We start from the raw sequence: 22,577 nt of genomic DNA, 5'->3' as shown, positions 1-22,577 counted from the left end.
GTGCGCGTGATCAGCCTTCGTCTACTGCCAGTGCTACTAGACTGTGCCTAGTGCCTCATAATAAATTATCTTATTACACCATGACTGATACCTACATGGTCTGTTTCCTCGCAGAACATAATGAATCCAACAGACAGATGGCTCTTGTTTTAATTTAGATGAATAAGTATTATGAGAAATTATTGTTGATGGAAAGGCAACTTGCTGCTGATGGCAGCCGAAACCACATCTGCATTACCAGGTGCCTGCTCCTAAGTTTCTTTTACTGAATGGTTCCTGTGGTTAAAACAGCATATGCTTCGTCTGCTGCCATGACCTGAAACGGTGCTGGCTAAAACTCCATTGCCAGATTTTGTACACAAGAGCAAGTGCCAAAATAAGTGGATGGGAGGATAATTGCCACAGCACAAATGTTACAGCAGTGTATGTGGGAGCTGGTGGGTTTGTTTCCAACATTGTCCAGTTGCCTTCTTGTCCACGCTCATTTCCCTTTTCCTTATAATTTCTCCATTTAAATTAAAATTCACAATTACTTTTATGCTTTCTTCCTTTCAATTTCTTTGCTTTATTGTCTGCTGGTTTCATATAGTTGTAACAAAAGATTGGTCCCCTCAGTTCCTCATCTCATTAGATATTGAATTCTTACTGAAAAGTTCTAGCCTGAGTGTTGTTGCAGCAGCATTCTTGGCCTGAATTTTGACTCGCGCAGTGCTTTATGAGTGAATGAAATCGGTACAACCTTCTGGCCACCTCCTCAACTGCTTTGTCTATGCAGGATGCCAAAACCATATAGGGTGGTGAAATTCCCCGAAGAGAACGACTGCCTTGGCAGTTGTGCCAACATCATGGCTAGCACAAAATGAAGACCTTTGCTTCTGGCCCCAATGTGTCAAGGGGTCAGAAGTAAAGAGCATGATAAAGAACCAAGTTGCGCCACAGCAAGATTGGGGGACTTATCCCGTCGTTGTGGTGGCGAGGTGCAGTAAGTGACTACATTCAGAACATAATCTGCCTTTTGCTTGCTTTAGTATTTTTTGGTATTGCTTTGGACATAGTGAGATTAAATATAAGACTGAAATGATCTTGTAATAGGTGACACAGTTCTCAATTTTTGGCACACTGGAATTAGACATTACTAAGTCAAATTTGTGCGTGTCTAGATCTACTAACACAATGCCTGTTTATCTTCTAAATAACATTACAGGAACATACATCTTCGTATAAATATCTTGGCGCACATATCACCGCTAACCTAACTTGGGATGTGCACATAGCATACATTGTAAATGACAAACCATTTGCTTGGATATGTTCGTCGCAGTTTTTCCATATCGTTCCTCATTGAAGCATCTCTTATATAACTAATTAATTATATCAAAGCTTGAATGTTCTGCATCAATACGGGATTCATTTCAGGAAAGTTCATCACATACTATTAAAATGATATCGAACAATACTGTTTGTACTCTACCGTCTCTTGCTGGTCGTTGCAAAATATATCACACAGTGCTGTTTTTATCATTTACATTACCATCCACACCTGTGTCACAAGTTAACTCTTCCTCCCCAGTTCATACCATGTGTCTGCGCACCCAGGTTCAAAAGGTTGCAGTGCCATCCAACAGTCTCAGCAGAACAGTAAACTGTTCGTCGCAGGCTCACCCCTCAGAGTTGTGGATTTCTTTTGTATTGGTATTTAATAATATTCGGGAGCTGTTGGTGCATTGTGGAAAGAATATTTGTGTTATAAATAGACATCTGAGCTTGGAAGCAACAGAAGGGAGAAAATTGACAGCTTGCTTACTCAAGACAGTTTCATGGCCGTGCAAATGCATGTACATTATCTTTTTCATATATAATGGGGGAGGGGGGCGCTCATTGCTAGAAAGAATAAGCACATAATGCGTTCCTTGCTGGAAACAGCCTGTTCTGATGGCATTTACCTAATTGACATCTTGACAAATTAGAACAAATAAAACATTGTGTCATTACTTAGCTTTGCTACTTGGATGTTGGGCGTTATGAATACTAGTTTAGTTCAACTGGACTCTGAAGAACATGCACTTACTTTTCTTTGTGTATGCTGATGAGTAATTTACTGATGCAGAAGAAATAATTTTTCTCTTTAGTGTCCCTTTAAGACCACGGTGGTTGGGACGAACACAGTTCTGTCGTGCCCCCCTTAAAATTTGTTTTAAGGTTTATGTATGATGAAGTCGTGTAAATAATAAATATAAAATAAATAAAATAAAGCCGTAATTATTGTTAGCAAGCGCCGTTGTTGCATGTCCAGAAAATTAAACAAGCCTTTGTGGTGTCTTCTTATGAACAATTTTCTCCTGTCTAGCTTGCAGTGCCTGTAGCCTTATAATTAGCAATGGCTTGAATATTAACAGCGCATTTTTGTGCAGTCCATTCACTCTTGTCATTTTTGACCAATAGCTTTCAGGTGTAAAACTAGCTTAGAAATTTCAATAGCTTTTTTAACATCTAAATTTATAAACAGTGCACCTAGAGGCTTGCACCTCTTTGCCATTTGGATGTTTCCATTCTAAGTTATAGCAAATGCAATCTGCATTTTTGCTTTGTGAAAGGGACTTGTAATAACTGGCTCTTTCTTTATTAAGATATTCTCAGGGGCATGACAGTCTGATGTGTCATAACATTGGCTGTGGGCACTGTGGAACTGAAAACTTGCAAAGAATAAAAAAAATGGCAAACTAATCCTTTAGTGTCATTCTTCAGTTCCTGTGTTATGTTAATTTGTACCACTGATACTTTGATGTCATCATAGCTGTGCAACCTTGTGCACAATGTCTGCAGTTTGCTGTGGGCATTTTCAGTGGTCACAAATTTCTTGTTCATGACATTTGTCTGTTGCAGAATGTTGCCTGCACAGCTTAGCAGCTTGCTTGTTCTAGTGTCTGTTATAATCTGTATTGAAATATTTGTTCTTTGTTCAAAGGCACTTATGACAAGGCTACGAGGCGAGTGAAAAGAGCAGAAGCTCTGTCTGGTGTTGACACAACAGAGCAGTCGGGTAAGTGCTTCTTTTTTTTTTCTTTTTTTTAATGTTTGTGCTTATGGGAGAAGGGAAGGCAAATTTAGATCAGGGCTACATTTACAGAGCAGTCGCTTTGCTGACGGCTGACCAGGAAGCTAGCAGATGTAGGCATCAGGCAGAACTGGCAAGTCGAAGTGCATGCAATAAACGTTAGCAGGATACAGTACAGCAACTTCCAGATTAATTTAACCTTGTGTTGCCATGTGCTTGCCTCCTGGGTAGCTCTATAACTGTCCCAAAAAATGGTGGTATATTGTTGAGTACATGAACCAAAATGATCTTTCATTTACTGCAGTACTTTTTTTTTCTTCAAGGAAGCTGTATGGGGGATTTTCTCTCCCCCCCCTTTTTTTTTGAGCTTCATCCTATTTAAGCAGCCCACTTTTTCTTTCACGACTACCTTTGCCTTGAAAAGTTCTGAAGTGTTAATTTAGTATACAGAGTGTTCCACGTAACTTGAGCCAAACTAAAGATATGCAAATGCCATGTAGCTGGACCAAACCAAGCAGTTTTTTTGCTGTCGCTTGGTGATACTGAGATATTTTTTTAAATTCTCTCTAACTTCACTAATCATCTTCTCAAAATAGATGAAAAGTGCCAATGACAACATTGTAGAAAATGAAAAGTTCCCGATACGGCTTCCTGTTGCTCAATACGTGCTACATAAAATTGTTTTTCCAAGTATGAAAGAAGCCTGCGAATACACGCAAAGTGCCTTGAGCAGCCAGTCGTGTGGCAATTTTGCGTGTATTAGCGGGCTTGTTTCACTCTCGGGAAAGTACTTTTATGTAGCAGGTATTGAGCAACAGAAAGCTGTATCGGGAGTTTCTCATGTTGCTCTACAATTTCCTCCTTGACACTTTTCATTTAGTTATAATACTGGAATGTAATTAAGACTAATTATGTGTTTAAGCAGAATGTAAAAATAATCTGAGCAGCTCCTAGCGATGGCAAGCAACATTACCTTGGTTCGTTCCGCATATTTTCAAAGTTTGGCTGAAGTTATGTGAAACACCCTGTATAGTGCCTCAAAAATAATTGTACATGCATAAATCTTCAGGCAATGATGCTTGCCATGGGGATGACGACGAGGATGCAGCTGCATCGCCTCGACTGGAGCTGCCTGCACCTCCCTGTAAGCTTTTTATACAATAACTATGGAATGTCTTTCATTGAACAACTCTGCTCTTTTTATTAAAGTTCTTAAAACCAATGCAGTCACCATTAGGGTCGAACACATGTGCGATGACCAGCCAAGTATGAATTCTCCGACAAAGTTGAATTTTAGGATCTGAATAACAAAAAAATTTCGTCCCATGGAAATGTATGGGCTTCAGCCACAACCTTTGGTTGGGATCTAATACACTGGAGTTGACTTAATGAATGTCTGCTGTAGTAGCACCTTCATTTTGCCTGTGGCTGCAAAGCTTGTCACTGTGTTGCTGTGCAGACCAATATGCACAAGTCGGCCTTTGTTCTGGCTTATCTGAGCGACAAATATAAAAGCACATGACACTGAAACTCTCTTGCTATTTTAATGCTCTAAAGAAGCACTGAACCACCTGTTGATCTTACCAAGCAAACATTCTGCATGTAGCAGATGGAGCTAACAAGCAGTCCGTACCGTTAACTTTCCAGAAGGCTTCTCCATTTTTTTTAAGTGGTGGCCAGCTTCCAGTTGACATTATGTGGTACCAGCCCATGGAGCATGGTCATTGGGAAATTCTTTTTGATGAATTACTTGTGTTCACACTCTGCCAGATTCATTACAGATTATTAGGAAGTCAAAACCGACAATTATTAATGCATCGCCACCCTTTTATCACTCGAATGTTTTTTCTGGGGTCCATCCATATGTTTGCTTTGGAAAAGTAAAGATGAGGTGTGATAGACCTGTCATTGTTACTGGCACTGCCCCTGCTGGAAAGAACCATTGAATTGAGGGGTAATAAGGAACGTATATATCATGCTCCTAATTCCTTTGCTTATACGAGGCCTTTTAAAAAAAAATTCTTGAGTTGTATTCCTTGAAAGATGCTTCACTCATCGGCAGAATTTGTTTCTCAGATCTCGAAAAATGTTCTCCAGGGCCCCTTTAAATGTAGCTATCAAACGGGCTATGTGCTTACAAATGCCTAGAGCTCTTCCAGGAAGGCAACCTTTAAATGTTCGCAAGAAGTTTAGAGAGATTTTAAGAAGTTCCTACAATCTATAAAATGGCCCATTGTATGCTGAGTCCTCATACTTTGTCATAGGCAAGTTTGAAAAGTGATTTTAATAGTGCATTTAAAAAACAGCGTCCCCAAAAACAAACTTCTTTGTATGCCTTTTCGGTTTTAATGTACATTGTGCTGATGATGGCCTACCTTGAGTCCCGTTTTTGTAACTCCACCAGATCGCTATACGAAACTCGGAAGTTATCAAGCAACTTTATTTTGATATCGCACCATATTGTGTGCAATGCTATTTCAAGAGCAGTTGGCGTTCTCAATGTTCCATTTCGTAGAAAATTTAGACACATAAAATCAAGAACTTTACGAAAACACCACTGCGTATGCCCTCTTTTCTATGTGTGCATGGCGTTTCCTGTCTGCACTCGGTCACTGCGATGCTTTGCAAGACAAGGATGCAAATAGCACTTCAATTGGTATATTTCAAGCTGGTTACAATCATTACTACACTAGGGATGCAAGGGCTGCTACGCTATGCACACATTATGCCAGAACTAAGCAGAATGTCTGTAATTGTACAATATTTAGGCAATATAGAAATGAAGGAAATGTGTGCCCACAAGGTTTCTTGCAGCGAATCATGGGCTGGGGTCTTCTTGTTTATTTAATGGTCTATAAAAACTAGCAGTTTGTTGCTCTGTTATTCTGGCACTAATTGTGGATTTTTGCTCCTCAGCCCTAGCTGCACCAGCTCATGAGAGCATCGCAGACACATCCCTGGAGCCAGTTGGGAATGGAGGCCCTGAGGAGATGATGTGTGAGTCTCCTTACATCTTTACATGGCCTATAAAAGTTGACTAATTTCGAGGTTGCTGTTATCCGACAATGCATTGTTCGCACCTAAAGGTATGACACAAATGTTGTTGTTAAAACATTTATTAAAATAACCATAAAAAGTTGCTGCCCCCAGAAAGTGGATCCATCAGGGGAGAGGGAGGGGTGAAGGAGGGGGTCAATTCAGATATTATTGATCAAATGTTATCTGTATCTTTCTGCAGCAGAAAGCGTTAGGCTTTGAAATGGCGATGTTATTAGAAATGTCTCTCCTGCATCATATCTTAAGAAGAGCACAATGTGTTCAATGGCTATCTTAAATAAGTGCCATAGGTATGGTGCAAAGTTTCTACAGGCAGATGTTTTCCAACCCTTCGATGCTTAAGCAAAAATGATGACGTATGTTTTAAAGAAATAATTTCGCTAACCTTCAAAGTACTCCCCATTAGACACAATAGCTTGGTTCCACCTCTCTTCCTATTGCTGAAAGCCCTCTTGGAAGTCCTTCAGTTAAGCCCTCCAGCAGCAATGTCCTTTCTTTTTGAATTGTAGTCCCGTCCCCGAAACCCCTCAGCACCAGTTTGCATATTGGGAACAGAAAAAGTTGCATGGTGCTACATGTAGCTAGCAGGGAGAGTTTTCTCAGTTTGTACACTAGGCAACAGACACAACCACATGCAAGTGTAGTTCACTTGCTATATGCATGGCAGGATTGGATTGCACATTCACTCTTGCACTGCAGTGATAGTACACAAGTCCAAACTGTGCATTTCAAAGCTTTAGCAAAAGCTCATTACGAAGCGATATCTGTCAAGGTGTCTAGCCAGGACTGGCTGCAAGCAATGTTAGCCCAGCCTAGGTGTGCAGTGGTGTGTGTCCACTGTAGGTGCTAACTGCCATTCCATGCGAAGTGTGGCCTGTGTATGTGTGGTTCGAGGCTAGTTTATTGTTCAAAACTGATAGAAATTAGCTAGGCCCTACTGCTACAACACTGATAAGCAGTGTGGCCAAAATTTCATTTCTATGTGGGTGGGTGCAGCTGAGCATCAGCCGACGATAGTTGGCTTCTCTTGGAAGTGCAGATTTTCACTTATTTGAGCCTGTTTAGTAAACTCTGTCTATAAATATACCCAGTAACAGCCAGGAAGAAGTGCACAATTTTTTTAATTGGTGTTGGCTATGGGCCAATGGCAGCGCTGTCTGGGAATGTGCACACTCACGTCAAGGGGCAGTTGCCAGCCGCCCCAGGAGGTTGAGGAGAAGGCCTCTATTGAAAAGAAGGTTTGAGAAAAAGATGACTCCGCAGTCCACTTCTGAGCTGTACGTGCTGCACACAAGTGCAAAATTTGGCTGAGGTACAGTAACGTGTGCTATCTGCAGAAGACGTTTTTCACTAAGCTTGTGGTGTGGTTAAGGAAAATTTGCATTTAGAATTTTTATACAATGTGATTACTTCTAGAAGAAGCCCAAGTATTGTCTAGCCACACTGCTTATTGGTATTGTATCCGTCAGGTGTCGCTAATTTCGATTCATTTCGAGAACATTTGACTAGCCTTGAACCACACTCGACTTAAGGTGAGACCACACGTTCCCTTGCTAGCTCACTCTCACTCCTGGCTGCTCCTGTATAGATGAATTGATAGATTTATTAAACTGTTGACACTGCCTCTAAATGCAGCATTTGGATGTGGCTACTATATCCGTAGGACAAGTTGGTGCAATTCAAAGCCGATCCAGACCACTTAGCACGGCCAGAATTGAGCATAAGTGCACACACTCCAGTCCTGTCGTGCGCCAGAGCAAAAGCAATACAGTTGCATGTAGCTGTATCTGCTATGGAACATTGATACCGCAGTCACTGCGATAAGCCTGCTCACTGAGCTCATTGTGGCTCGCTGAGGTGCTCCGAGTGGTTTCCGGGCAGTGTCTTTACAATCGCTGGTAACCACAGCAGGGTGTGGCATTTCCTGAGGCACCTGACGTTTGTGTGCAGTTGCGAGTAAGAGCAGGAGCAAGAGAGAAAATCTCGGGACTTTTGCTCCTTGAATATGTGACTTTGCTTAGGTACTACAGAGAAGTTTCTATGCTCGCCTTGTATGCATTTGTCCCTAGGTGTGCCGGCATTGTGGAGTGAGGTTGAGGTTAAGCTCCGACACTGGCTACCAGCATTGTAAAGCAGGTATGCAGTGGGAAAGGGCGCCCTATTTGGTGATCACTGTGTCTACAGGTACATCAGACAGACTTTTCTCGCGGATGCAGCGTTGGTGCCAAGTCAGTCATGCTGGATTATACCTTTTTGGCGCCTTGCGGTGCTCTATGCTAAAAAACAAAAACAAAAAACCACAGATTTTTCTTGGGGAGCAGTAGGGGCTGTAGTAGAGGCTAGGCATGCTCTCCTGGAGCACTATCTTTGCTCTTGCAGGCTTTTCATATGCTGCTCTCCGCGACATTTCAGCAGCATTTTTGACTGATCCTCTTTGAGTGAAATAAGCACATGGCACCTTTGCAACTGCGGATGAACGCTATTGCCTGAAACACCACAGGCGACGCTTTGATGTCATGCTGTGAGGATTAGGCACTGTGCCTTCTAAATCTTATGAGGCCGGGCCGCATTATATGCGGCCCGGCCTCTACTACATGGTCCCTACTTCTCCCCTGGGAAAATCGGTGATGTTATATTGAAGGCTGGCGCGAGGGAGATATCATCCAGCACGACTGACTCAGCATGAGCACTGCAAGTACAAGAGAGTTTGTCCGGCACAGTGATCTTCAAATTGGGCATCGGTACCCACTGCGTCACCTGTTTCACTGCGCCAGCATCCGGGCGTAAACTTGACCCTACTCGACAATGCAGGCACGCCCAGGGACAGATGCATACAACACAAGCAAAGAAACTTCCCCTTAGTGCCTAGGCAGCGAGATATACAGGGCGCAAATGCCCGCACATTTCACAAATTCCTGCCTAAACGCAAATATCCTACTGGGACAGGTCGTCTGCTTCCAAAGTTTCATATCTTTGAGGTGTGCCACGATCATGGCCGGAGCTCTTTATGAGTGAACATAAATACAATGTTTCGTTCACTTGTCAGAAATTGTACCATTGCCATAATAAGTGTGAAAAAAAATGTGGCTTGTTGCTTTGTGTGTCAAAGCTGCATGTAGCTATCTGGTAGACTAGGAGAGCAAAGGTATGCGACACTGTACTCCACTGTAAGTTTAGGAACAGCCTCAGAGTTTTGGTGCATTGTATGTGCCAAAATCGGAAGTAGTGGTATCTTCGCGAGCACACAAATTCAAATTTAAACTGCCTACCATGGTGACATTTAATACGTGGAGGGTTGTAGGTATGCCCCGCTCTGCCGTAGCTTTCGCAGTGCAAAGGCATTGAAGGACCAGGAGCCCCGGGCAGGGGATCAGGGCGATCTTTGATTGCTTCTGCTGAATGCATTGTACTTCTTACGGGAAAGTATTTCTGAAATAGTTCATTTTAACTTCAAACGCATTTTTTAATACAATAAAAGGTGGTTCAGGGCCTTTGAGATGTCGTTACTTTATGCAACAGGCAAGAAATTTTAGCATAAAAAAGCAACAAGAACCTGGCACATCTAAACACGTAGCAGTTTAACTCGGCATACTATGATGCATACAGCTGCACGCTTAGTCTTGTGTATGCATCTTGTCAGTATGTTTACTTGTGCTTTATTTCACCAGCTGTCTCAGTACTTTGCTCTGTTGCTTTACTACTTCATATCTAAATTTTCTTCTTTCATACCTTCAGTTTATAACAATGGAATTTTTGAATGTAGGTCAAGCACACAGAACTTTGATAATGTAACTTGTGGAAAATAGTAACTACTTCACTGTTCTCATGAAAAGCAAAAACAAAGCCTTATCCTTACTGGTCCTACTTATTTTCATGACATCTTTAAACAGATTCACACCTACAGTTTAGCATTTGCACAGGTGCTTGAAATCTTTGAAATTGAAATGTGTTTTCAAGGCCCTTGACAAGCCTTTGAATTTCATGAGTGATACAATCTAAAATCGATTATGCGACTCTTTCTATGGTGAATCAATGTGGACCCGGCAAACTTCCCACGTTAAAAACAATAGCATGAAAAGCTGACGCCGCCGCGAGTGCTCGGGCATTTCTTTTCGTATGACTTGCATAGAACTGGAAAAACCCCACACTGGGCAAGAGCAAGACACCGGCACTTGGTGTTGGCTCCCATCCCATGTTTATGGTGCTTTTATCACTCCTCGTTAGAAGCTAGAAGTAAGGAACTTGCGAGTGATCAAGGCTGGACATTTTGAATATAACTTTTTGTATTTATGGTGCAATAAAGCTACCTAAAGTGTTTTGGAAGTGTTATAGTAAAAAGTGGCACATGTGATGCTGTTCTGCAACCTGAAAAGGCTAGAGCTTGGCCTTGAAAGTCTTTGAATACCCGTGAACTTTTGTCGCTGAGACCTGTACGAATCATGGTACTTTTACATTTACCAGAGTGCTCTGGAACAACCAATCAAATGCGCGACAAATGCATTCCTTCTGCTTTGAAATAAATCTTCTTGTGTTTCAGCGGTGATGCTGCGGGTGCTGCGGGTGCAGCTAGAGGTGCGGCAGCAAAACAGAGAGCTGCATCATGAGCTGCAGCAGCTGAGGCACGAGGTACGGGACATGTCCGAGAGGCTACATGAAATTGAGTCTCTCGACAGGACCCGTACCATGCCTCAACCTGCCCAGCGTACGGCGCCTGCAAGTCTCCCTCGGCTGCCGGCCAACAGCTTGGAGGAACTGGAGGCAGCCGAGGCAGCGGTAGGCGACGAGGCTGTGGCTGCCACCTTGGTTTGTACTGCCCATTTATTTTTAATTGTAAGGCTATGTAACATGAAGATGTTCTGTGCTGTTTCATGAACCATGCTGTGGGTTCTATGTTAACTACCTATTGAGCGTCGCACACACTGAAGATTTTATAGAAATAATTCTTTTTCCCTGCTGTATAGCTTCTAATGGCATAGCTGGACTGCGCCTACATTCTTTAGCATCCATCTAAATGTAAGTGTATACTAGTATAGCAGTGTGCCAGTGGCTGCCAGGGTCAAATGTGTCAGCTTAAGTGCAGCAACTCCTTAGCCACTAAGCTACCTTAGTGGCTTGCTCTCTCTGTAGAGATACATTTATGACTCAAGAATAGGTTGTTGAGATGATAAAAAGCATTGCTGACACAAAGGGCAAACTGTGCCAGCTTTCTGTAAAAGGACGCAATGCTGCAGAACACTTGCGAATAAGTTATTTTTGTTGGACTAGTTGATCCATTGTGATGATAAATATCAGTACAAACAAGTGGGACACGGTACAGAAAAAGAGGGGCGGTAACTCTATTGAAGTCATTTTAATGTGCAGTTTTCTGAAAAAAAATTGTTTGAAAATTGCATTACAATTGGATATGTAATCAAAACAGCATTTGCAGAGTCTACTGTACAGGCTGTTGAATTGCCCCATTGCTTGCATACTAACCAGCACCATCACATTTTTTTCTTCTGCTACAAGTCCATGAAACAAACTCCTCAACTATGTAGTTTCATGCAGTGATTCAAAGCATTTTCCAGAACACTAGCAATTACTTTAGGGATGTAAACACACATACACTGCAGCCACTGTTACTTTTTATTCCGCTTCTTGCATTTTTCAGCACCTTGTTTTATCGGCTTTTATGCTACATTATATATGAGTATTTATGATGGGCTTATTTTCCATGCCTGAATGCCAAAGGTTAGGTGGGAAAGTCAGTCAACTTGCAAACAGCTCGAACCATTGCATATGAACATTCATGGTGAAAACAAATGCCAACCATAGTGAACAAGGCTCCCACAAAGGGGTCACAACATTGTTCTAAATATTTTTTCACCTTGGTTGCCACCTGTTGTTTTTCACCATGCTTCTTCCTGATAATGTTAGACCTGCAATAAATGTAACGTTGACCAAAATAATGTTGTTGAAGGGGTTAGATGTTCTGGCTTCTGTGTAGAAGCCAAAACGTCTAATCCTTTCGACAAGCAAGTCAAAGCAAGTGTCAAACCTTCCAATGTCGTAAGTGGCTACCGTCTGTGCCATGATGTGATGGGGGAGAAAGCTGAGCCAAACCTGGCTGTAGAATCTATTGTAATAAATTATTTAGCGCGCTCTGGGGTTTGCCAGTATAATTCTGGGGATTTAGAGTCCCGCACTTTTACTTAAAAGGATAGACAACTGCTCAGAATATGAATTGAGAAAACCACACTCATGAAAATATTTACTATCCTACTGGGTAAAACGAGCCATCTTTTTTGCATTAAACATGTACTTATATTCTTCATCCTTTGCAAAAAGTCGTGGAAAATGACCTTTGACTCCTCATGCAGCAAGAACATATTCATAACAGCCCTGAAGAGGATGGAAAACTCGGGTCGTGTTAGTATTCATCTATGATAAATGAGGAACAGCGCACTGAAAACGGAAGATGAAAGGAAACGTAGACACACCACAACTTCACTTTCAACTGGAATATTTATTGAATGAACGAGTTAATATACACTTGAACTGCATATTCACCTGCAAGGCACTGAACAATTCATGACATGCATTTGTGGTTAGATTAGGTGACGCTAAACAATAATTAATTAACAAAAAGCCAGTTTGCTGCTTGGCTATCAACAATTTGCGGGGTCTACAGCGGAACTTGCTTTTTGTTGGAGTGCTATTGAAGGCTGGCTAATGCATTCTGGTCCTGCTTTCTGTATTCTATAAGCCTCACAAATCTGACATGTCAATTGGTCTGGGTGGCGAAAAATAATCTAGGTCATGGTGAATTCTGCAGTGCACCCATAGTCACGGCAACGCATTGCCAAGTGCGAGGAGCAAACAGTGCCTTTCAGTCCATTTTAATGCTCCCTCATGGGCACGTTTACACACTGCACTAATTGTCCCACGTACACTTGGCCACACCTGAGGGGGATGCTGTACATGATTGCAATGGTGCAAGGCGTAAACATATCAGTTCGCCTAACAGGGCAGACATCTTTTGCAGTTGCACCTATTTCCACATGTTTTCTTACCACTGCGCAGAAGCTACCCCCTTTGTTTTTTTGCTAAAAAAGACCACATCTAGGCCATGCCAAGATCTCACCTTTTTCAACCTTTGCAAAAGCTGGTGGAAGTGTGGCATAATGGCTACCTTCTTCCTTTTCCTTTGGTGAAACGAAAAAAAAGTTTCTTTTTAGACCAGGCAAATCGTTGATAGCAGAGCAGCACGCTGGTTTTGATTTTTGTTAATTCATTATTGTTTGGTATCATGTAAGCTAACCACGAATGCACGTCACGAATTGTTCACTGCCTTGCAGGCACATGTCCAATTCAAGTGTGTATTAACCTATTTGTTCAATTAATTTTCCAGTTTGTGATGTGTTTATGTCTGCCTTCGTTTTCAGTGCGCTGTTCCTTGTTTACCATGAATCGGAGAACTATCGCGTGACTTTCCATTAGTGTACATGGTTCATAATATGTTTATTAGTACTGAAGTGCAGTCCACTTTTTCTGTTATTTCTTTCATTTAGAATGTGCAGACAAGCCTTTGTTAGTCGTGAGTATAAAAGTGGCGCTGCCTTTATTTTCGATGAGTTACCGTATTTAGTCGCATAATGATCGCGCTCGCGTAATGATCGCACATCTGAATTTTGTCGTCAAAATTAGATTGTTTTGTCTAGCTAATGATGATCGTGCTTACCATCTGTCGAATGCTGTCAAATGCTATGCAAACGACTCTTGAAGACATACCAAGCGGTCTGCACACACCAAACGTCCTTAAGCAGGTGCCCCATATCATTCCTTTCATCACTTTCCACACTTCCATGAAAAAGAAAAGCTACAACCAAACTTGCCTTGACTTTATTATTTGTAGGCTTCATTATGGTTTACCAACAACAAAAAAGGCGCCTTTCGATTCTTCTCGTTTACACTTGTGGGCAGGCAACCGCAACTAGTCTCGAGCGGCAACTATAGTGGCCATGTGTACACTAATACATTAGAAGTGTACCCTATTCACACGCCGACGCTTGTAATATAGGTAAGATATTCGCCTACCCTTAATTCAAACATGCCGTATTAGGATAGTGAAGACAAATGTAGAAGTTTCCGCAGCATGCCTGCGATGTGTTTCTATATCACTGACGGCTACGCGCACCCATCTGTTTCTGTGCCCTCAAAGTGGACACGGCTATGTTATTGTCACAGACTTGCAGATATTAACGATGTTATTCATTACTGATAGAGAAGAAACTGTTTCAATGCACGTAATAGACTCGCAAGAAGAACAAAAATCACATTCGGTGCGTTCGGCTTGCTCCGCCGGCTGCCATATTTGTTTTGGTGTCCCACACTGTTACAGCGGCAGCCGCCTGCTTGTTGACCTGTTGTAATCCCGCAGCAAAATTATTTTCGCGAGAAATTTAACCCGCGTAATGATTGCACCCCTGAATTTGCTGCACTTTTTTTTATAAGAAAGTGCAGGCATTATGCGAGTAAATGCGGTAGTTGGCTTGGCAACTCTATCAACAAAATAACGACAACTGGGGCCAGCCAGCCATGACACAGGTGTAAGGTCTGGCAATGCTAACTTACTGTACCAGCTTTTTATTTTCCAAAGTGGTTGACATGGTCAAAATGTAGATGGTCGATCACAGTTGCGCTCACTCCTGTGAAAGTAGAATGATGAGTTGCTTTCATAATTTGCAAAGTGGGCTATCTGCATTGCTCTCACTTCTCGGTGTTGTGTTGCTAGAGAAGGGACTCTTCTTTTTTAGAGGCTGCTCAAATAAAAATATTCTTTACAAGATATCCACAGTAACACTGCTGAGAGTGAGTGTTTCGTTACAGTTTAAAGAAATTAAGTCCCTAAAAATATATTGTCAGTCCATTTAACAAAAATATGAAAATCTGGAAATATCATGTTGGTATGTCAGTAGCTGTTTTGTGCCACAAATGTGTGTGTATTTGTCTTTCCTGCACACTGATATTTAATCTCGTAATTATGCACTGCAAATTTGCATGTGAATAGAATTGGTGCGCTTACAGTAATTTTAATGATGGTGAAAGCTTGGCAAGGTAGTTACTAAACATGGTTACAGTACTAAGGATGATCAAACGCAAACATGAAATGTACTGAACAGACAGATCTGATACACTTCGTGTTTGTCTTCCAGTAACACAGGTGTTTCGGAGCACATTTACAATTAAAGAGCACTGCCTCAAACCCTCTTGTAGCAAAAATGTCTGGCTTTGCACTCGGCTAAAAATTATATTCTAGCAGTATTGGGCTTTTTTCAACATGAAGACACTGCCGCATAAGTGCTCATTTCCACATTTCTGACATTTTTTTTTCTTCCAGCGCAAGCACCTCCTACAGATAGTAGGGATGTCTCTGCGTGAGGTGACATCGAATGCCATGAAGGCTGTAATGGCACATCCGGTGCAAGTGCTTTACAGCCTTCATGGCAGAAAAGGCAAACGAGCCTTCATTAATTTGAAGCTTTGCCGTATAGTCACAGGTAAGGTTTCCTTGGCCATCTTCTTGCATTGTTGAAGTCTTGTGTATACAGCCGAACTTTCCATTGAATGACTTGCATAGCAAAAGATTATATCCTGGCCAAAATCCTGACCAACCTCTACATTGAACGAACTTAGGCGTCCCTGTCAGCTGGTTTCATTATTTACTATGAAATCCACATAGCGCACCCACCACGGCCATCGCAGATGTAACCAAGATGTGCTCTGGTGCTAGTGCCAATGGCAGCGTAGGTGAATTGCTTGACAAGCTTGCCGATCGATTGCTAAACTAGTACGCTCTGTTGTAATACATCAGCGGGCGAGATGGTTGATGAATATGTCTCGGTTGGTAAAAACATAGTATAATGATCACTGATGACATCAATGCTATGTTAGGGTGAAAAAGCAGGAATGCCAACGAAGGCAACAGGGATGAATATCCTGTAAATGGATCTAGAATTTTGACGGCGAGGAAAGTGCTAGCAGCATTTGATGGTCTGCAGCTTTACTTTGCATAGCTCCTGCATTTTGCCGCAGAACATGGTGTGAACCTCGATTCAATAAGGTTCGCTGCAGTTGCTCATTCTCCAGCATGAAGTGTGCGCTAAAGACTTAACTTATCACTAGGTCTCTTGAGTTCATAATGAAGGTTTTCGTTTGTTAATACGTCTGCCCTGCTCTATTCTGGGTGATCATTATGGTGCATGATATTTGCAATGAAGTTACTTAGGATGAAGGATTTTGAACGTCTCAAGCACACTGTATGTTGTATGTACTATTTGTGGTCTTTATGTTTGTGTGCAGATGTTGGCTGTGAGAAGGGCCACGTTGACGTGGTGGAAGCCCAGAGCTTCTTAAAGAAGTGGTTGCCGGGGTCTGTGGACAGGGGTGGCGGCAGGAAGAGGCGTTTCGTCGAAACGTTTGCAGCAGAGGAGCCCAGTGATCCCTGCCCTCAGGACAGGGATCATTGCTTGACCACTGCTGCCCTTTCCCTACCCCACCCTTGCCCTCGGAGCCCTGGCCCGTCCGACCCCAGCCGTCCAGCTGCCTCCCCTGCAGACGTGCAGTTCTGCACAAGGCCTGCAGCCATGTAAATTATAAATAAATGAGTTATTTTCATTTACGATTTGCTTGCATCTGCAGGACTTCCTTCCTGCACTTATTTCCATCACGTTTTAGCTAATAGTATAGGCGGTAAGCCCGCACACAAGTAACAAAATGGCTGAGCACTGGCTATGCTGGAAAAACATTGGATACAAAATGGCTGAGCACTGGCTATGCTGGAAAAACTTTGAATACAAAATGGCTGAGCACAGCTATGCTGGAAAAACATTGGGTACAAAATGGCTGAGCACTGGCTATGCTGGAAGAACATTGGGTACAAAATGGCTAAACACTGGCTACGCTGGTAAAACATTGGATACAAGATGGCTGAGCACCGGCTATGCTGGAAAAACATTGTATACAAGATGGCTGAGCACAGGCTATACTGGAAAAACATTGGATACAAAACGGCTGAGCATCGGCTATGCTGGAAAAACATTGGGTACAAAATGGCTGAACACCGGCTATGCTGGAAAAACATTGGGTACAAAATGGCTGAGCACTGGCTATGCTGGTAAAACGTTGGATACAAGATGGCTGAGCACCGGCTGTGCTGGAAAAACATTGGGTACAATATGGCTGAGCACTGGCTATGCTGGAATAACATTAGATACAAAATGGCTGAGCACTGGCTATGCTGGAAAAACATTGGATACAAAGTGGCTGGGCACTGGCTCTATGCTGGAAATACATCGGATACTACAATGGCAAAATGTAGGGCCAATGTTGGCTTGAACATTGGCTGGACCTTGGATCGGGTTGCACTTTGCCAAAATGCCAAGATTGGGCCAACATTGGCACCAATGTTTGCCAGCATTGGGCCATGCTTGGTCCAATGCTGGTGTGCTGCCTGGGTCCTCTACACCCTGATTACGTAATGACTCCATGTCTGCTGAGGTTTCGTCTGGATCTAACGCTTTCTCGTAGTCAATGAAAGCTATATATAACGGTTGGTTATATTCCGCACATTGCACTATCACCTGAATGATAGTGTGAATATGGTCTATTGTTGAGTAACCTTTACGGAATCCTGCCTGGTCCTTTGTTTGACAGAAGTCTAAGGTGTTCCTGATTCTATTTGCGAATACCTCAGTAAATATTTTCTAGGCAACGGACAGTAAGCTGATCGGTCTATAATTTTTTAAGTCTTTGGTGTCCCCTTTCCTACGGATTAAGATTATGTTAGCGTTCTTCCAAGGTTTTACTGCGCTCGAGGTCATGAGGCATAGCGTATACAGGGTGGCCAGTTTTTCTAGAACAATCTGCCCACCATCCTTCAACAAATCTGCTGTTACCTGATCCTCCCCAGCTGTCTTTCTCTTTTGCATAGCTCCCAAGGCTTTGTTTACTTCTTCCTGCGTTACTTGTGGGATTTCAAATTCTATATTTCCATACTATATTTCCTGATGTCAGCTGTCTTACGCTTGTTGATTAACTTCGAAAGTTCTGCCAGTTCTATTCTAGCTGTAGGGTTAGAGGCTTTCATACATTGGCGTTTCTTGATCAGATCTTTCGCCCCCTGCGATAGCTTACTGGTATCCTGTCAAAGGAAGTTACCACCGACTTCTATTGCACACTCCTTAATGATCCCCACAGGATTGTCGTTCATTGCTTCAACACTAAGGTCCTCTTCCTGAGTTAAAGCCGAATACCTGTTCTGTAGCATTATCCGGAATTCCTCTATTTTCCCTCTTACCGCTATCTCATTGATTGGCTTCTTATGTACCAGATTCTTTCGTTGCCTTTTTAAGTCTAGGCTAATTAGAGCTCTTACTATCCTATGTGCACTGCAGTGCACCTTGCCGTGCACGTCCACAACTTGTATGATACCAGGGTTAGCGCAGCGTCTTTTTCATTTCTAGTCTCTTCATTCTGCCTCCTCCACGTCGATTTTCGGCTATCCCGCTTGCGGAAGAAGGTATTCCTTATCCGCATATTATTCTGCTCTGCAAAGAATACTAATAACTTTCCCCTGCGATTCCTAGTGCCTATGCCATATTCCCGTACTGACTTGTCTCCAACCTGCTTCTTGCCTACCTTGGCATTGAAGTCGCTCATAAGTATAGTGTATTTAGTTTTGACTTTACCCATTGCCGATTCCACGTCTTCATAGAAGCTTTCGACTTCCTGGTCATCACGACTGGATGTAGGGCCGTAGACCTGTACGACCTTCAATTTGTACCTCTTATTAAGTTTCACAACAAGACCTGCCACCCTCTCGTTAATGCTATAGAGTTCCTGTATGTTACCAGCTATATTCTTAGTAATCAGGAATGCGACTCCTAGTTCTTGCCTCTCCGCTAAGCCCCGGTAGCACAGGACGTGCCCGCTTTTTAGCACTGTATGTGCTTCTTTTGTCCTCCTAACCTCACTGAGCCCTATTATATCCCATTTGCTACACTCTATTACTTCCAATAACACTGCTAGACTCGCCTCACTAGATAACGTTCTAACTTTAAGCGTTGCCAAGTTCATATTCCAATGGTGGTCTGTACGGAGATTAGCACCCATCTTAGCACCCTCTGCGGCGTCACAGGTCTGACCACCGCCGTGGTCAGTTGCTTCGCGGCTGCTGGAGATTGAGGGCCGGGGTTTGATTGTTGTAGTCATATACGAGGTTGTGGCCAAGTACTGCACCAGGGTGGCCAATCCTGCTCTGGTGAGAGAGTGCGTTACCGGTTATAGTCACCGGGATCAGGCCGCACTCCAGGCCTGTTTATGCAATTTTATCAACACGCGGATTTTTTTTTTAATCCGGTGGAAAATTGCGCGGCACCGGGATTCGCACCACGGACCTCTTGTACGCTAGGCGGATGCTCTACCTCTACGCCACCGCTGCTCCTGTACAGTCTATAAGTATCCGTTTATCGTTTAACAGCAGCATCTCATATGCCTACCAGTTAGTATGCTCACTCTCTCCCAGACAGGAGCTAGCGCGTGATCTACTCCTAAGGTGAGAGTGCAAGGAATGCAATGACGCAACGCATTTCCAGTCTTCTGTAATCCTCAAATTACGAAGCGTAAAAATGCGTGGTTGTGCGGAGATACATACTGTGTATAATATGGCCATGAAGTCTCTATGCGCAAGCCTATGCCTTTTGCAGTGAGGGTTCATGACAAAGATTAGGGCAGATATATTTCTGACTACCTCACGGAGCCAGATAGGAGACCGCTTATTTTAGGCTATAAGGTTAAACAACACATGGTGTACCACAATGCACCATTGCCCACGTTGCCGTCGGAAGCGGATGGCTTATACGCCTAAACTTTCAATGACTTTGTCTTGAACGGTCATTTGTCAGCCGCCTTGTGGTAACTTTCTCCGTGAGGGCTTGACGCGAATGCCCCAGTATTCTAAGTAACATTACGGCACATCTGTTGTTGAAAGTGAGTTCTGAATTCATGGCCCATTCTTTACTGACATTACGTTTAAAAAAATAAAAAAGAAAGAGTAAAACAAGCTTCCAGTGCAATATAACCATAAACATGTGCTACGAAGATGAAAGAAAAATAATGCATGTTTCCATAGGAACGAACAAAGTTACGAGCATGCACTTCCTGCTGATTAAAACTCAATTTGGCGCGCTAATGTCGTTTGACACAACAAAGCAGCCTCAGATGGTGCCATTTAGCACATATGTTGCTATAAAACCACAACCGCTACGCAGGAAGCCGCCCTCATTTATTCATGTACAGGTTCCGCTCACACCTGGATTATTCCGTTGCGTCACACTCTGCCGCAACGCACATGTAAAATAAAATTATATCAATAAAGTATGTGTCTTTGTTTTATTTACGGCGCGAATATTTGTCCCGCAGTCTTGCTGTATCGGTAAACTAACGTGTGTAACGAAGTAATAGGAAAGCAACGTTGCTAGAATTCGAGCAAAGAAACCGATTGCATGGACACCGATGTTCGAACAGTCCTTCGAAACAGCCTTTAGTGTCGTTTTCATCGCATTATGCGGTTTGCTAGCTATGGTTTGCTCCGATAGCCCGCAGGATCGTTCAACGGTGTGCCTCGTACCTCGGTCTGGGTAGCCCTCAATTGCAGACTTGATAATAAAAACATTTCTCCGATGGTGGGATTCAAACCCGGTTTCATAGCACAGCAGCCCAATGCCTTGTAAATTAAATGGCAAGCTATTCAGAGCGCGGCTCTTAGGCGCCCGTTCCTGGTTTCAGTGTCGGCGCCCTCTGCTTAATAGCGCGAATGCGCTCGGGTCAGGGCTGGTTCTAATGCTGCTCATCGTGCCAGCGTTTCCATACTCTCCTCCCCTCTGCAAAGGTGCTGACGGTACTGCTCCAGTCTGTGCGCTGATTTCGGTCTCACATTCTTTGCCACCACATATCGGGAAATGAAAATAAGTATCGAGCTGCGCTTAAATTTCGCCTTAGAAGTATTAAAATCGCCTCACACTTTCCCGTATTCGAAATTTTATTTCGCATTGAAAATACAAGCTATCCTAAAAACAATTAGGTCCAATAATATCTCTTTGATTTCGGCAGTGCTAAATCATACTTTTCGTCCTTTGCCCAGCATACACAGCGAATGTTCGGGGCACTTTGAAATACCTTTCTCGCGCTCTTGTACTCAGTTCTTACATATGCGAGTTCAGCGGACCGTGAAGAAACCGTATCGAACTACACGATGTTCCAAAGGTATAAACGAAGTCACATAGAACCTGACAGGAAGGTTGTTTTGGAGTGTTCTCCGTACGGTAGTTGAAAATGAAATATCTTTCTTCCGGGCATATATAAAGTCGCGTTCTGCGGTTCTCGGCTTTTTTCAGGGACTGCAGTTTGTTCTCCACGGGAGAACGTTGGGGTTGATGCATAAGTGAATGTTTAAGAATTTTACAATTGTTCTCAAAACCACTCTCGTGGCATGGTGGCTCTGTCGGATAAGACCGAAGGCTTCGGTTCTAATTACGATCGCACCGGCCTCTGTGCGATGAAGGAGAAATGCAAAATGGCCGTAAAACTACGATCAAACCCCGTAAAACCCCAGATCACTTAGCAATTCTTCTTAACTCGAAGCTAGCGCTATATTACAATAGGTGACATAGCACCAATTTCCGCATTGTATGATTCAACACGAATTCAAGGTGAGACAATAGGACCCCCACTAGCTGTATTAGGCCTATGAACTTTCAAAAGCGCAAATAAGCGCAATGCGCTGCAATTTGGCATTCGTTTGAAGAGGGAGAACGCCGTACCTCGATCAAGTAGGTTAAGATCTAGCAATTGATGTGACTGCCGCGCAGTGCATGACGCTTTTGGAGACTAACTCTTTCGTTACCACGCCTTTTCAAATCGATCACTGGTGATCCATGCTTTAGATTGCCGATTTTGACAAGTTGGAGCCGTTTCTTATCAACTCCAGGCTATCCAATAGTTAGTATAGGCACCGACCTTTTAGAATCAGTCAAAACGCTTGCGCTCCAGCAATGCTGTGATTTTTGACAGACCTTTCTGCGAACTAATGTGCGTAATTTGCAGCGAAAAGATCCGTGTCTGTCTCCTACTGGCGCGCTCTGGAAACAAGCATGCCGCTCACGATTACGCTGCACTAGCATCAAACTTTTGTTGTGATATAACTCAAAACATGTCAAGAACCAAATTATATCGTCGGCGTTCCATACGACAGGTCTGTGCAGCAATAATTCACCGAAACTGACGCCAGCTATTCACTAGCGAGCTTTGGTTTGGAGTTCGAGCCATTTTATTACCTCCAAGCAGTATTTCTGAAGGTCTGCCACACGTCCTGCACGCGGACTTGGCTTGTTGAACCAGTTTCCAGAAGTTTCGGTTTCGCTTCTCT

General features: G+C 43.0%; 1 pseudogene; it reads left to right on the top strand.

Annotated features, from left to right (window-relative positions):
• Positions 1–776: 776 nt before the first annotated feature.
• LOC142574942 (uncharacterized) lies at positions 777–16,743 on the top strand (annotated as a pseudogene).
• The last annotated feature ends 5,834 nt before the right edge of the window (positions 16,744–22,577 follow it).

This window comes from Dermacentor variabilis, chromosome 3, assembly GCF_050947875.1.
Source record: "Dermacentor variabilis isolate Ectoservices chromosome 3, ASM5094787v1, whole genome shotgun sequence".
In the NCBI taxonomy this organism is placed as follows: domain Eukaryota; kingdom Metazoa; phylum Arthropoda; class Arachnida; order Ixodida; family Ixodidae; genus Dermacentor; species Dermacentor variabilis.
This window is presented reverse-complemented; position numbering and strand designations above follow the sequence as displayed.